General features: G+C 37.1%; 1 long non-coding RNA gene across 8 annotated transcripts in view; it reads right to left on the bottom strand.

The window, feature by feature from the left end:
- LOC127018083 (uncharacterized) overlaps window positions 1–12,921 on the bottom strand; it is a 284,395-nt gene that overhangs the window by 145,505 nt on the left and 125,969 nt on the right. For all 8 annotated transcript variants that reach the window (XR_007766704.1, XR_007766705.1, XR_007766703.1 and 5 more), the window contains exon 3: window positions 723–778. This is a non-coding gene — a long non-coding RNA (uncharacterized LOC127018083). The remainder of the gene's footprint in view (window positions 1–722; window positions 779–12,921) is intronic.

The following is a 12,921-nucleotide window of genomic DNA, read 5'->3' as shown; positions in this document are numbered from 1 at the left end:
AAATGCATTTGGGGACACAGAAATGCCCAATCTATTTGCAACACAGATTCAACCCACCTCATCATATAACCCCTTTAATTTTGTCTGGTGGACCAGTTCTGTACCAGAAAAGCTCTCACATTTTGATTTGCTAACGTGTATGGATTTTCACTATCAAGATTGCTCTCAGTCAACAAAGAAGTAATTACCTTAATGATTATTCTACTAATTGCTCAACTACTCAATAGAAAGGGAAGTAATTACTAAACTAATTCAACCATCACCAAAGAAATTATGGACATATGTAGGCTGGAAATACAAAATATAATTTGTAAAAATTATATGCTTATTTAAATAAATAATGAATATTTTAGAATGTTTCAAATTCCATGATATTTAGTTCCATCTAGAAAGACTGCTCTTGAAAATTCAACACTAACTTCAGCAGAAAGGAAAATGCAATACACACTACTTAACAGTGGGCCCTGATATTTATTCTCACTGTAGAAAGTACTAACAATTGCACATCAAAATGAATTGTATTGATTGAAATTCGGACAGATAAAGCACACTACCGAGGCACTCTGCAGATCAGTGTATAACATCCAATCTAGAAAAATACAAATGGCGAAGAAAAAAAAATATTTTCAAGGTTACAAAAAACCAAACCAAACAAAAAAAAAAAAAACAACCCACACAAACCAAAATAAAAAACCACACACAAATAAAAAAAAAAACCCTACCTTTTTCTTCGGTGTGATCAGTTGAATTTCTTTTCTCTCATTGAATACAAGTAAGCCTGAAAGAAAGAATGAAAAACAGAATTCACAATAACATTCCATGAGGAACTATTGTGACAACTGATTTGCAGTTGTTTAAGGATTGTTTTTGTTTGGGTTTTTTTGCCAAGTCTTTATATCAGTACTCTCTCAACATTGCAATTACGTGTTTTAGGTGAAGTGGACAAATTTCAAGACACCAATAACACTGACCATAATCACACTGAGTTTCTGACTGATTATATTAGGGAAATATATACAAGGCAGATCTGATCAACATGAAGTTTTCTTTAAACTTACCCTACTCTGATGGAATATGCATATGACCGGCAAATAAAATTATAAATATGAAAAGAATGTACAATAATAATTCATTCAGCAGGTAAACAAACCTATTTAAAATATCATGTATTATAATAATTCCCTGCCTAAATGGTGTGTGACCAAAACCAAGCCAACAATTTTAGATTATAAAAATATAAACATTTTTATTTTCAAGTCAAAATAGGACATAAAAGGAACACTGAAATTTTTCTAAAAGCATGTTAGAACTGACCAGGTATAGCAAAAGAGATTGAGAAATTATGATTTGTGAACAGTTTTGGGGCTTGTTGGCTTCATACAGGTTTCTACCAAAAGGATTTGCTGACATAATTCTAAGTAAAGGTTCAGCACAAAGCTGATAAAAAAAAAAAAAAAAAAAAAAAAAAAGGAAAAAAAAGAACCTTTCAGGAAGGTGGAAGAACACTATTTGGAGACCTGCTCTGGGACAATCACTTTAAAGAGTTCCCTTCCTCCTCTTGACCTCTCTCTCTCTTTTTAACATATTAGGTCAGATGTTGAGTCCTCAGTAGAGCAGCCTTCACTTGTACAGCTGCGCCCTCACTGTCAGGCCTTTGATGTATTTCTCTGCTGTGGAGACGCCAGCTTTTGAAGTGGCAACCTGGTCATCTGGGGTAAGATTTCCATCTAGGAGCTCCTCAAAACTCAAAGCTTGGCTAATTTCCTTCTCTGTGAGGTACCTAAGGGCATCAGCATAGAAGTCTGAAATGCATTCAAGGCATTAGTGTCTGTGAAGAGAGCATGCTAACTAAAGGCCTAGTTCTACTTTGTCATTAGCTGTGAATCCTTGTCCTCTCCCTGACATTTTCCTGAAAAAAAAGCCATTAAATCCAGAGTTCCATCTAACTTTGAGTTGGTGCTTTAAATTTTTGCTTACATGTGCAAATCAAGAAATCAAAATGGATTACAGAAAAGAAGATGAGTAACTAGAACCAGTTCTTTCTCATTGATAATTTTTGGCAAGTTCTAACATTACGAAATAAGAGCACTTCTGTACATCTGACAGAGGCAGTTATACAACTATTAGGCAGGAGATGTTAATCTTCTGGTCTGCACATTGTATACAGAGATTTAAAACAAGATCTGAAAGTTAGGGATTCTCTAATTTTCCCATATTTGGGAATGAGATAGTGTAAATTGGGATACTCTCAAGCTTCCAAATTTTCCCCTCTTTAAATTGTTCTTTGAAAATGGTTTCTCAGTCCCCTTCCAGCTAGGTGCTGCCCTTTGCCCTTCCCTTTCTCCTCTCTTTATACCTATCTTGAAACATACATTCAGCTGCAGCACCTCTGGGAAGAACTCATGAATCTCTGTCCATTGGCATCCTTCTGTCTAAACTGAAGTTTCACTGCATCTCCTTGGTATCTGCTTGAGAACATCTGGATGCTCCCCTTTGCACAATGTGGCAAACCCACAGCTCTTAACCTCTCTGTGCAAGGACGTCCCACCACCTCTTTAACATGTCTGAAAACATAACCAGCTTTCCCATCATTGCAGCCTATAATTAACAAAAGCTGTGTTGCGGTACATAACCACACATGTAAACACAATAGTACAGAAGTGTCATCGTTATTCTCCAACAAATAAAGGTTTTCAACACAAACAAGGAAGTTCTTTATTTATGTGTATAGCCACTATTCTTGAAAACAGTAAACTTTATCTTTTGTTTTCTAAGATTGCAATTTTAGACTATATGGCATTTCAGCAATCCTATCAGTTCACAGCAATGCATGATTCATTAATGGGTTCACCTCCATCTATAAAATTCTAAGGCAATTAAATAGGAATTGGTGTTTCTCCAGAGAGGCTTCTCCAGCTAAAAATAAAATAGAAGTTAGACAGTGACTGGCATTATTTATATCAACAATTCTACTGGAATGATAATACAGCGGCTTTCACATGCAAATATACATACATTTAAATGATTTAGGACAGATTAAAATAAGGAGCTTAATACATTTCTTTGCTTGTGCTCAATCTTTTCATTTGCTTAAGAATCTTATGGAAGATGCCTCTCAAAGCAATTCTTTTGGACTGTGAAGAAATGTCAATACACTACACTGAAAATATTCTTGCTACATATGAAAGAAATAGCAAGTGGTTATAAAGATACATAAATAGCTTGTTATAAAGATGTTTACTCAAATCAGCATTTAACACCACACTAAATCTAAAGAAATAATGAATATATTTGTTTAAACATGTAAATGTCACTAAGATACTAAAACTTTCAACAGGGGATAGGATCATTTCCACAAGATTTATCATCAAAAGATTAACCTCACAAATAGATTTGAATCTACAGGAACTATGCCTCTTAGCACACTTAAAATAACAAAGCACCAGCATAATGGGCTGGGTCCCACTGTTGGTTGTCTCGGCAGATGCAATAACAGTTCCTTTCCAGGGTTAAACAAACAAAAATAAGGTCATGTCTGGAAACATACACTTGTGTTTTCTGTGCAGTACTTATTCATTGGAGGAATACTGGAAAAAATTAATTTACATTGAATTTTCACAAGCATATTTTCTCACTATCTTAAGTTTAATGCCCTTTAGTAACTGTAGCACGAAGCTACATAGAAATAAACAGTAAAACTGAGTTCAGATGCTGGTATTTCATTATATGAAAAACAATACCTTGTTTGCAAGGTGCAACAATACAGAGATTCGCATACCATGATGTATCACTACAGAAATACCACAACGCATTTCTCAAAAGAACGACACACACATCTGAGGTTTTCTCTCCTTTCTTGTTTATGCTAAATTTTTTACTTTCAGTCATCTCAGCACTGCCAATAACCAAGCAATTGCACAGTACTTTAAATTTTTCTCTTAAAGTTTCTGATCCTGATATTAAGCATAGACACTAAAGTGAAATTTCCATTCCACAAGGCTAGAAAGTAAAACTTGAGCGAACTCTAGAATGCCTATGTAGACAGCAAATAAAACAGATGCTAGTTTAAAAAAGAAAACTCTCATCACTTCAAGCCAGTAATGATTTTTAACACTTCAGACTGGCAACAGCGTGATCCAAAGTGTGATTTTTAGTTGTATCTGTAAAGTCAACATGTTATTAATTAGCATTCTTTTTGAGGTCAAAATTTTGCCCGTCATTACGTGGTGTCCATATGTTTCAGTGTTTTTTGGTTGTTCCCCCCCCCCCCCCCCCCCCCCCCCCCCCCCCATAAAATGCTACAGCATCTACAGTGTTTGGGTAGGCTGAGAGGGTGACAGCATTTGTGCCATCAAATATAGAAACTTTTTTTTCCCCTTCATGTTAAGATCTCAGATTTAATAACTTGCATTTGTTAAGTTTATAGAAGAAAAATTGTACCACACAATTATCTAACTGAATAGAATTTAAATGTCCTGTGAGATTTCTTAATTCTATTTCAAAAGGCTTACATGAAAGCAGGCTTCTCTTTGGACAGCAGAAAGACAAATCTTCAGAACTTTGACTTCCTCCTGACCTGCTGACCAGATTCTTCCTATGTTCTCATGAACAATGTCTCTCCTTATATTTAAACTCTAAACAGCACTACAAAACACTGTTGTTTGGGCTTCCCTACAAACAGGGTCAGTAGTTCCAAACTGACCCTGCTGTTAAAAGACTGGCTGGCCCCAAAGTTTCAATCTGCCAGAGCGTGGAGGGGCTGACGCTTTCCAGTGGAGCCAACAAGGCAATGAAGGCTGACTGGCTCTGCAGGAAACTCCCCTAGCTGAGGAGTGGTTCTTCGAAATCTTACTCCACTGTTTAGTAGTCAGAGCTGCTTGCTGGCTGCCACAGCACACTTACTTCAAAACTGTGAGGCTATATGTATATGTCACTAATAAGAATAGACAATTTCCAGAGTAGCAAGAAAAAGAGGTTCTTCTCATCCCTACAAAAGCTACAGAAGAGACAAAGGATAAGGGCTAGAGTAGCTAATTCATTCGCAAAGATATTCTACTTGTAACTCTGACATATCCTGGTACAAGAGTCAGCAAGTAACACCAAGCTAGCCACTCTCTCTCCTTGGTCTCTTCAGAAAAATGAGTATCATCTCTTGTCCCTCATACTTCAGAATAATAAAATGTGGTGGCAAGAGTCAGAATCCACATCTGCTCTTTGAAAGGAAATGCAAATAGAAGGGAATTCAATCTGCATGTTATCTTTTTATATCAAAGAGATTAGCATTATGCATTAAATATATTAACCTGACCCCTTTCTTATTTTCTTTCTCGGTTCACTCCCACATACTCTGTATATAGATTAGAATGCCCTCTTCGCGTCCAAACGCACCTGATGCTCACATACCTAGAATAAAGTGCTGAAACGCACTTCAGCACAAACAAGGGGTAAACTGTAAGTAGGTTTTCTTTCAAAAAAACTCTGCTGATAGTCTATGGCATTATCTGTAAGTTACAGAGATTTTATGCAGGTTTTTCACTAGAACAGAGCATCGCGATTTTGCTGCCTTACTTACAATGAAGAAATATGATCTGGATTGATTCTTAAGCGTTTATCGACACTGATGATTGCAGTCAAATAGACTGGGATATTAACGTGCCTCTAAACCAAAAGTAACATACAACAGTTCTCCCTGATTATTGAAGGTGTTTCATTTGAGATCTTTATTAAAAACCTGCAGAGTCCAATCAGATCTATTTTGCTATTGTCCAAAAATAGATACCATATTATGTATATCAGAAATAAGAAAAATTGACAGAATTTTGCAAATCAGTATCTAAATGTAGATGCACTTTAACAAATTGATTTCATTTACTTCAAGAGCACCTAACTGGGTGCTGGGTAATAGAAAAAGAGAAATAAATTTGACTAGGGTCATCAGGTTTTGAAGTGTAGAAGTGAACACTTCATACCATCTTAGACTACAATTTTCAGTAGGTGTAACTGAATTCTGGTTCTATTATATCAGTTATAGTCACACGCACTAAGCCTCTATATTTAATAAGATTATACTTTTAGAGCAATGTTGAATATGATTCTACCTTTACAACCAATACCTCCTGGAAACTTTCTAGTATGAAAAGTTGATATCTGATTAATTTCCAAAAATAAAATACATGTCTAAACATGATGAATATGTCACAAGTTTATTTCCTCATCCAGTTATATACAGGCTTCCAACATTAGTCTTTAAACGTAATAGTGTACCTGCATATGAAATTCAGAAAAAATAACTTGGGCTGATTATTTTAGATTGGAAACCTCCTGCATTTAGATGCATTTCATTACTTCTATGGGTCTGTTCTGAATAAGTACAGAATACATGCCAGTAAGAGCCTCCTACATATTATGCTGATAACATAACCTAACATATTATGATAATACATGATGACAGTCTGTCAGAACATAAAGACACAATGGTACTGCACAGGGATGCAATGACTTGACACAGACAGAAATGTTTTCATGCATCACAACTTGCCTGCTTTGGCCTGAAGGACAAAGAAGAGGAATCCCACCACCACCTGCCATCAAGGTTTCTGCTTAAAGTCTGAAGATTCTACCATAGTTTTGAAGGTATTTTTGGAAGGTCACAATACATTATAAGTTTTATGGGAAGGAAAAAAAAAAAAAAAAGGAAAGAAAAAAAAAAGGGCACATTTCAAATACTTCTACCAGAACCATTTCCGAAGCATCAAGTATCTTAGCCATATTTAGACACAATTCCTAATCTGAATAATTTATATAACTGTAGTAAGTTCCTGATAATTTAAATGAGGATGCCATTTTGCTGAGAAGAAAAGTCAACTATTTCTAAAACACTCAGTCCACTTAAACGACTGAGGCCTCACTTCCCCTCTGCATGTCGCAGGAAGCCACCCGACTCAGGGCTGTGGAAGCCATGAGTCTGAAGGCTGAATGCTGCAGTGTTCACAAGCTAGGTCTAAGGGATGTAGACAAATACATGTAATTGGAAAATAGATGACCAATAAATTCAGTTTTTAACAATTAAAATTAAATTCAGAACTAATTTTCCAATTTTATTTACGATGTTGTCTTGTTGATTTAAAATTATCAATGAAAAATACAATACTGCTTTGTTTGGGGAGTCTTTAAGTACAATATTGACAAGTCCATTGTCAAATGGGACCACACATACCATTCCAAATATTTAAAAATGCTAAAGAATCTCTGCCTTCATCTCCTCCTCAACTAAAAAGGGCAAAATGATTGCTTAATCCACATTGACACACACAGCAATATTGAAATATGAGCATTTTCCTATACAATAAGTGTCTTTTTCAAAGCGTCATTTTATTTTCAAAGGTATTCCTTGTATTTTAATTGGGAGTACAGTATAGTCAACATCCATTTTAAGTTGCTGGGATTTCTTAAGTATGTTTGTTTTACTTTAAGTCATAAACACAATAATCTCAAGTGATAAATTAAAGTGTTCCAGGGAGACCAATGTGACCTTCTCTCATTTTTTCACCTTTATTTAAATTGTGAATGTTGTGCTACTCACACTAAAGACAGGGCCCTTGGCCAGAAGAGTTCATGATACTTCCTGGTCTTTTTTTCCTTGTGGAAAGAAAAGACTAATGATGCTGGTTCAGGCCTGTATTTTATTTGTTTTACTCACCCACCTCTATCAATGTTGTAATCTTTCAGTCCCTCCACAGCGAGTTTGAACTTCACCCTATCACAGCTATTTTTACTTACTGAACCGTTTCTTGTTGCATCATTACATAATAAGAGATTATGCTTAGCTTGGCCATTAAACCTTAAAAACAATTATTTAGGCACAAAAGATCTCAGTTCCAACATGACAGAGAAGGTCAGTCTATATCCCAGGTGGAACCATACCTATGAAGCCAGGACTAAGCCAGCAACAGAGCTTGAGGCAGCACAGCTTGGCTGCAACCTAGTGTGCACATACAGACAGACTGTCTTCACACCCAAGCCAGCAGGCCCACCAGTGGCTGGTCATGCAGGTCGTAGTAACTTGTGTCAGCAAAATAACTGGGTGCACCACCCCTCCCCACTTGGTCTAGATATAGCCAATTCATAACTTTACATTCTATTATTATTATTGTTAGTTTGTTATATTTAGCCCTGATCATCAACATTTCACACTAAATGTCTTTTCTAATTAGAGAGACCTAAAGATACCTCTGCCAGCAGTGTCTTCCGCTTGGGATTTGTGTATCTTCCTTTTTTCCTAAGTATTTCCTGATTTATTCTTCAGTTACTATCTACTTGTAGAATATATCTGAAATCTGCTCAAAGTGAATCTCTGAATCTCCTCCCAAAACCCCTTCCTCACTAAGGTAAAGCCAAATTTTTTTATTTTTTTTTAAAATGTAACAGACTTCTGTAGCTCGCTTTTCACTTCACTTTCCAGGATTCCAATGGAAAAGGCATGAATCTATGAAACAGATGATGAGGACTGAATCCCTAATACTAATACACATTTGTATTTAAAAAAATGTAAAACACGAGTAACAAACTGGAAAAAAGCTTATTCCACAGTAAGTAACACCAGGTTTGTGTACCTTTTTAGCCTCAATCAGACAAAGTTAACACTAGTACTTAATACCAGTAGTACTGAGCATGCTGACATTTCTTTCTCCCTCTGGCTACAATCTATCCTGCACCTGGTAAACTGTTGTTTCCTTTGTGTCAAAACCAGTAGATTTTTGACAAAATTTATTGGGCTTTTTTTTTTTCCAAGTCTGTATTTGTTAAACAAAAATTATACTGACAGAAAATACACAATTAGCTCTCTAATGAAATAGATTTTTTCACTAGAGGTGAAAAAATATTTCAAGTTCTCAATTATTTCCCATTTCATACTTGAAATCACTTAGAAATTTCACACACACCCAATTTCCATATGGCTATAAACACGAATTAAGAAAGAAACCAAACATTGGGAGGGGGTGGTTGTCTGTTTTTTCTTCTTCCAGGCTCTCTAAGCTTACAGTGAAGGTAAACTGTTTAAATTTTAAAGCCCCATGGTAATTGAAAGGGGGGGGGAGGCATCCTTGGTTGCTTTTGTCACTGGAACAACCAGCTTGGGAACCATTTGATGTTTCACATCAATGTTTTTGATGCCAAATTGTTAGATGGAAATTCCCAGTGGTGTTCCTGTAGACATAGAGCCAAGCCTTTAAGTTGCCTGCAGGTAAAAACAGCTGCAGAATTGATATTTGAGAGGTCACTAGTTATTTTCACAGAACAAGAACAAATCCCTCATCTGGTATTATCTGTGTGATTTTATATGATTATTAGGGAGCTTTTAATTGCATAATCAGTCTGCCAGGGAAGTAGAAGCCAAAAGGGAGATGACACATTTGTTACATAAACCCAGCTCTTTGTTACAAAGACCAACCATACGAGTATATGCCTCAGTAACAGTAAGTTTTCAGGAACAGCCAGTCTATTTGCAGATAATTGATTTATGGCCAAGCTAACATCTGCAAACAATCTGTACCTTATTTGCATTACTGTAGGACAGAAAAGCCATAGTGCTAAGTCAAGACACTTCCCTACCCTAAACACTGTTCAAACCCAGAGTTTGTTTCCAAAAAAAGAACAGAAGAGGGCAAGTCTGAAAGCCAGGAGACAGGCTGGGAGCTGGAACACCAGCCACGACGGCTGTATCACCCACTGTCACTGAGAAAGGAGATATTAGCTGGAGACATGGAGAATAAAAAGGATGGTTTAGACATAATAAGAATAAATAGACTCTAGAAATCAGTAATCAAACTTTCACAGATAGGAAAACCAGTTCAAATCTATACAAGCTGTACAATAGTTTAATGTTTCATAAACACAGGAAATCTGAGTGGGGAGCTAGACCAGATGACATCCATAGGTACTTTTCAAACTACTTTATTCTTTAATTCTACGTGAATAAGTTTCAGAACATCCTATTCCACAGACACTCTCCTCCACACTTTCTAACATTTAGTCCATGTTTTGACTTAAAAGCTGAAATATATTTTGGTTTTAAACTCTGGTAAGAAACAAACAAAAAAAACCCCCACTCCAACAGAAATTCTTTTGCAAGTATTTTACCTTTGTCCAAAAATATCCATATTGAGTTTTTCTACAGCTCTCCTAACCAATAGGTGCATTGTCATAAAACTATTGACAAAACTGGTTTACTGATCAGAAACCAAACTTCTGAATGAGACACCAAATTATTTTCACTATCAAAAAGATGATGTCTCCAAGAGAACAAAGAGATAGTCAAGGGGCAACATATGCAGGAGACTAATTTTCACTTGGGTCATTACAGCAACCTTTACACAAGTATCTGAAATAAATGGTGTAAAACTTGGTATCTAATACAAATACTTGCTAACAAAATTGTGAAAAGTCAATGGAGGCTTTTTCGTTTTCTTTGCTGTTAACAAATCCTGTCAACTTTCAGATGTATACTTAATTCATTTACTGCTCAGAGAAAAATGATCTGTTGGGCTTTGTAGGATGATAGAAGTGTTTGTTGCCATCTACATCTAGTTTTAACTATTCCAGTTAACCTTCTTCCTGAACTTACATGGCTTCCAGCTGACAGTTCTATTATATGAAGAACAGAAACATCAGCTGTGGGTGACTCGGATACTGCTGTTCAGTGCCCTCAAGAAATCACTAGGTGATTAAGACTAAGGTGGCCAGATTTGTAATATAAATGGAGCCAGGTGTCAAGCTGCTCTTTTCAGTAATAAGACACTCATTTGTCCTCAAAAGAACTGGAAAAATTGGGTAGATAAAACCCCAAATTCAGTGCCAACATCACAGGCTCCCAGCTGTTTCGAGCTGACAGGAGGGCTCGTATCTTTAAAACCTGTAACAGTAGCATCTTAAAGATTAACTCTCATCAGCAAATTCAAGACATATTTTAAATGGCGCTAGGCTGACCTCAGCTTAATGAAATAGTGAATGAAATGATCCTTACATATAACCTTACAAAGCTGTTGCAAAGCTTGTTACCTAATATGGATGACGTGCTTTGCACAGCTTAAACACATTCTATAGAAGGGCAAAGTATAAAATGAGTTGTAAATTCTGCAGTACTGGAAAGTATAGAATTGTACATCAAGCACAACACTATTTCAGGTAGTTTTCTTAATGTATTTAACAAAAAAAAATCAGATACCTTTAACAAAAATACATGGGGAAAACAGTTACTCTAATTACTGCTCTCAAGAAAGATAAAAACCTGTGGGTATTTTGGACACTTGGTACAATATGCTAAAGGCCAAGAACCAACCCAGTCCAGGCCTCCTGTTCTAGAAGGGGGAATGTGACCACAAACCAACACAAACTTTAGTTTGAAGTAGCCCTGTATTGAAAAAAAAGCACTCCAAAAGCCTCTGAAACACCCCATTAGTACAACACTTCAGTAAAACCACAGGAGCAGCAAACTTGAACAAAGCCCCTAGGCTCAGGTGGAAGGCAGAGCTGAACAAAAGACCACATTTAATGCAATGTGTGGTTCCAGTGTGGCTCTTCCCATTTTTCTTTCAAAACCCATAACCTGCAGAGCCTGAGTTGAAGCAAACCCCTCCATTGTCCTCTCTCCAGCTTCACCTTCCTGCCTGAACAGTTCTGGTTCCTAGAAAGGGCCCCTGCCATGTCCCAAGCCTTGAATTTTGGTCCAATTTTCAACTGCACACAGGCTCCTTGCTTTTTTCAGGCATCTGCCAGCCAAGTTGCGAGCTTCCTTTCAACCTGTGCATTCCACCTCTCCAGACACACATAGATGCTTCAAAACCCAGAATGCAAGAGCCAACATAGGGTGAAAAGGAACCTTCCCTTCTGGTGCTCACCCACTCAATCTCTTACTTCGAGCATACAAAATATAGCACTTGCATATTAAACAAATTCAGTGAACCTACTATCTGTTGCATATATACTTTAGGTGTGATGCTGAGGACCGAAGTCAGGAGCCTAAGGATACATTTTTCCATGATGACCTTCTCCAGCTACATCTGTCTGCTGAACAGGACAGTTCTGCTCCCCTACACAGCCTCACCCACCTCCAGCTGGGGGTTGTCCTACTCCCTGCCTGCCATCCAATCTAAAGATCAGGTGCCTGCAGGGCAAGTTGAATTACTTAAATGATCTGCCAGAAAACTTTTGGGTTTTTGAGGGGGTGTGGACTTGATCAGTGAAATGACCTAACACTGAAACTGTTGAGACACTACGCATTGGTGGGAAGACCAAGCACAGGCTTAGGACTACATATTTCTGCAACAGGCCTAACTCAGGCCAGTTTTGATGTGAAAACATGTGCAGAGGTTCCCTATGTACTGAAGAGAAATAAGCACTTCCAAAGACTCACTCAGAGCATTTCAGAAGGAAGCTGACAACGCCTAAAGATCTTTTTAGCTGTTCAAAATAGTCTGACAGGAGGACACCTCCTGTCAGGGCCGTGATTCATCCCATTTTGGTCAAATACACAACTCTCAGGAAATGCCTATTTCTCTTTATTGACCAGAAGAGAAGTATGAGATGATTAGCTCACATCCTCACATTCATATTCTGAATGTCTAAAGACAGGTAGGCAGGATCTCCCACCTAAGATGTTTAACTGAATTCAAATGGGCTGACCAAGTGCAAAACTGTTTCCAGTATAGAGAGCTATCTAAAGGGAAGGATGGACAGAAGCAGTAGAGCATTCCAGCTTCCTCTTCACTAAGCTGAAAGCTTAGTTCTCAGCTATCTCCTTCTACTTGTGTACTGCTTCATGATCAAACAGTATCCCGCTTCTAATGCTACAACAACAGGACTACTTCATAAAAATATAGAGCAATAGTTGAATATCTAATTGTGTTATTAGTTTAACAAAAA

Source organism: Gymnogyps californianus, chromosome 6 (genome assembly GCF_018139145.2).
Source record: "Gymnogyps californianus isolate 813 chromosome 6, ASM1813914v2, whole genome shotgun sequence".
Classification (NCBI taxonomy): Eukaryota; Metazoa; Chordata; class Aves; order Accipitriformes; family Cathartidae; genus Gymnogyps; species Gymnogyps californianus.
Note: the sequence above shows the minus strand (reverse complement) of the source record. Positions and strands in the feature narration are given on the sequence as shown.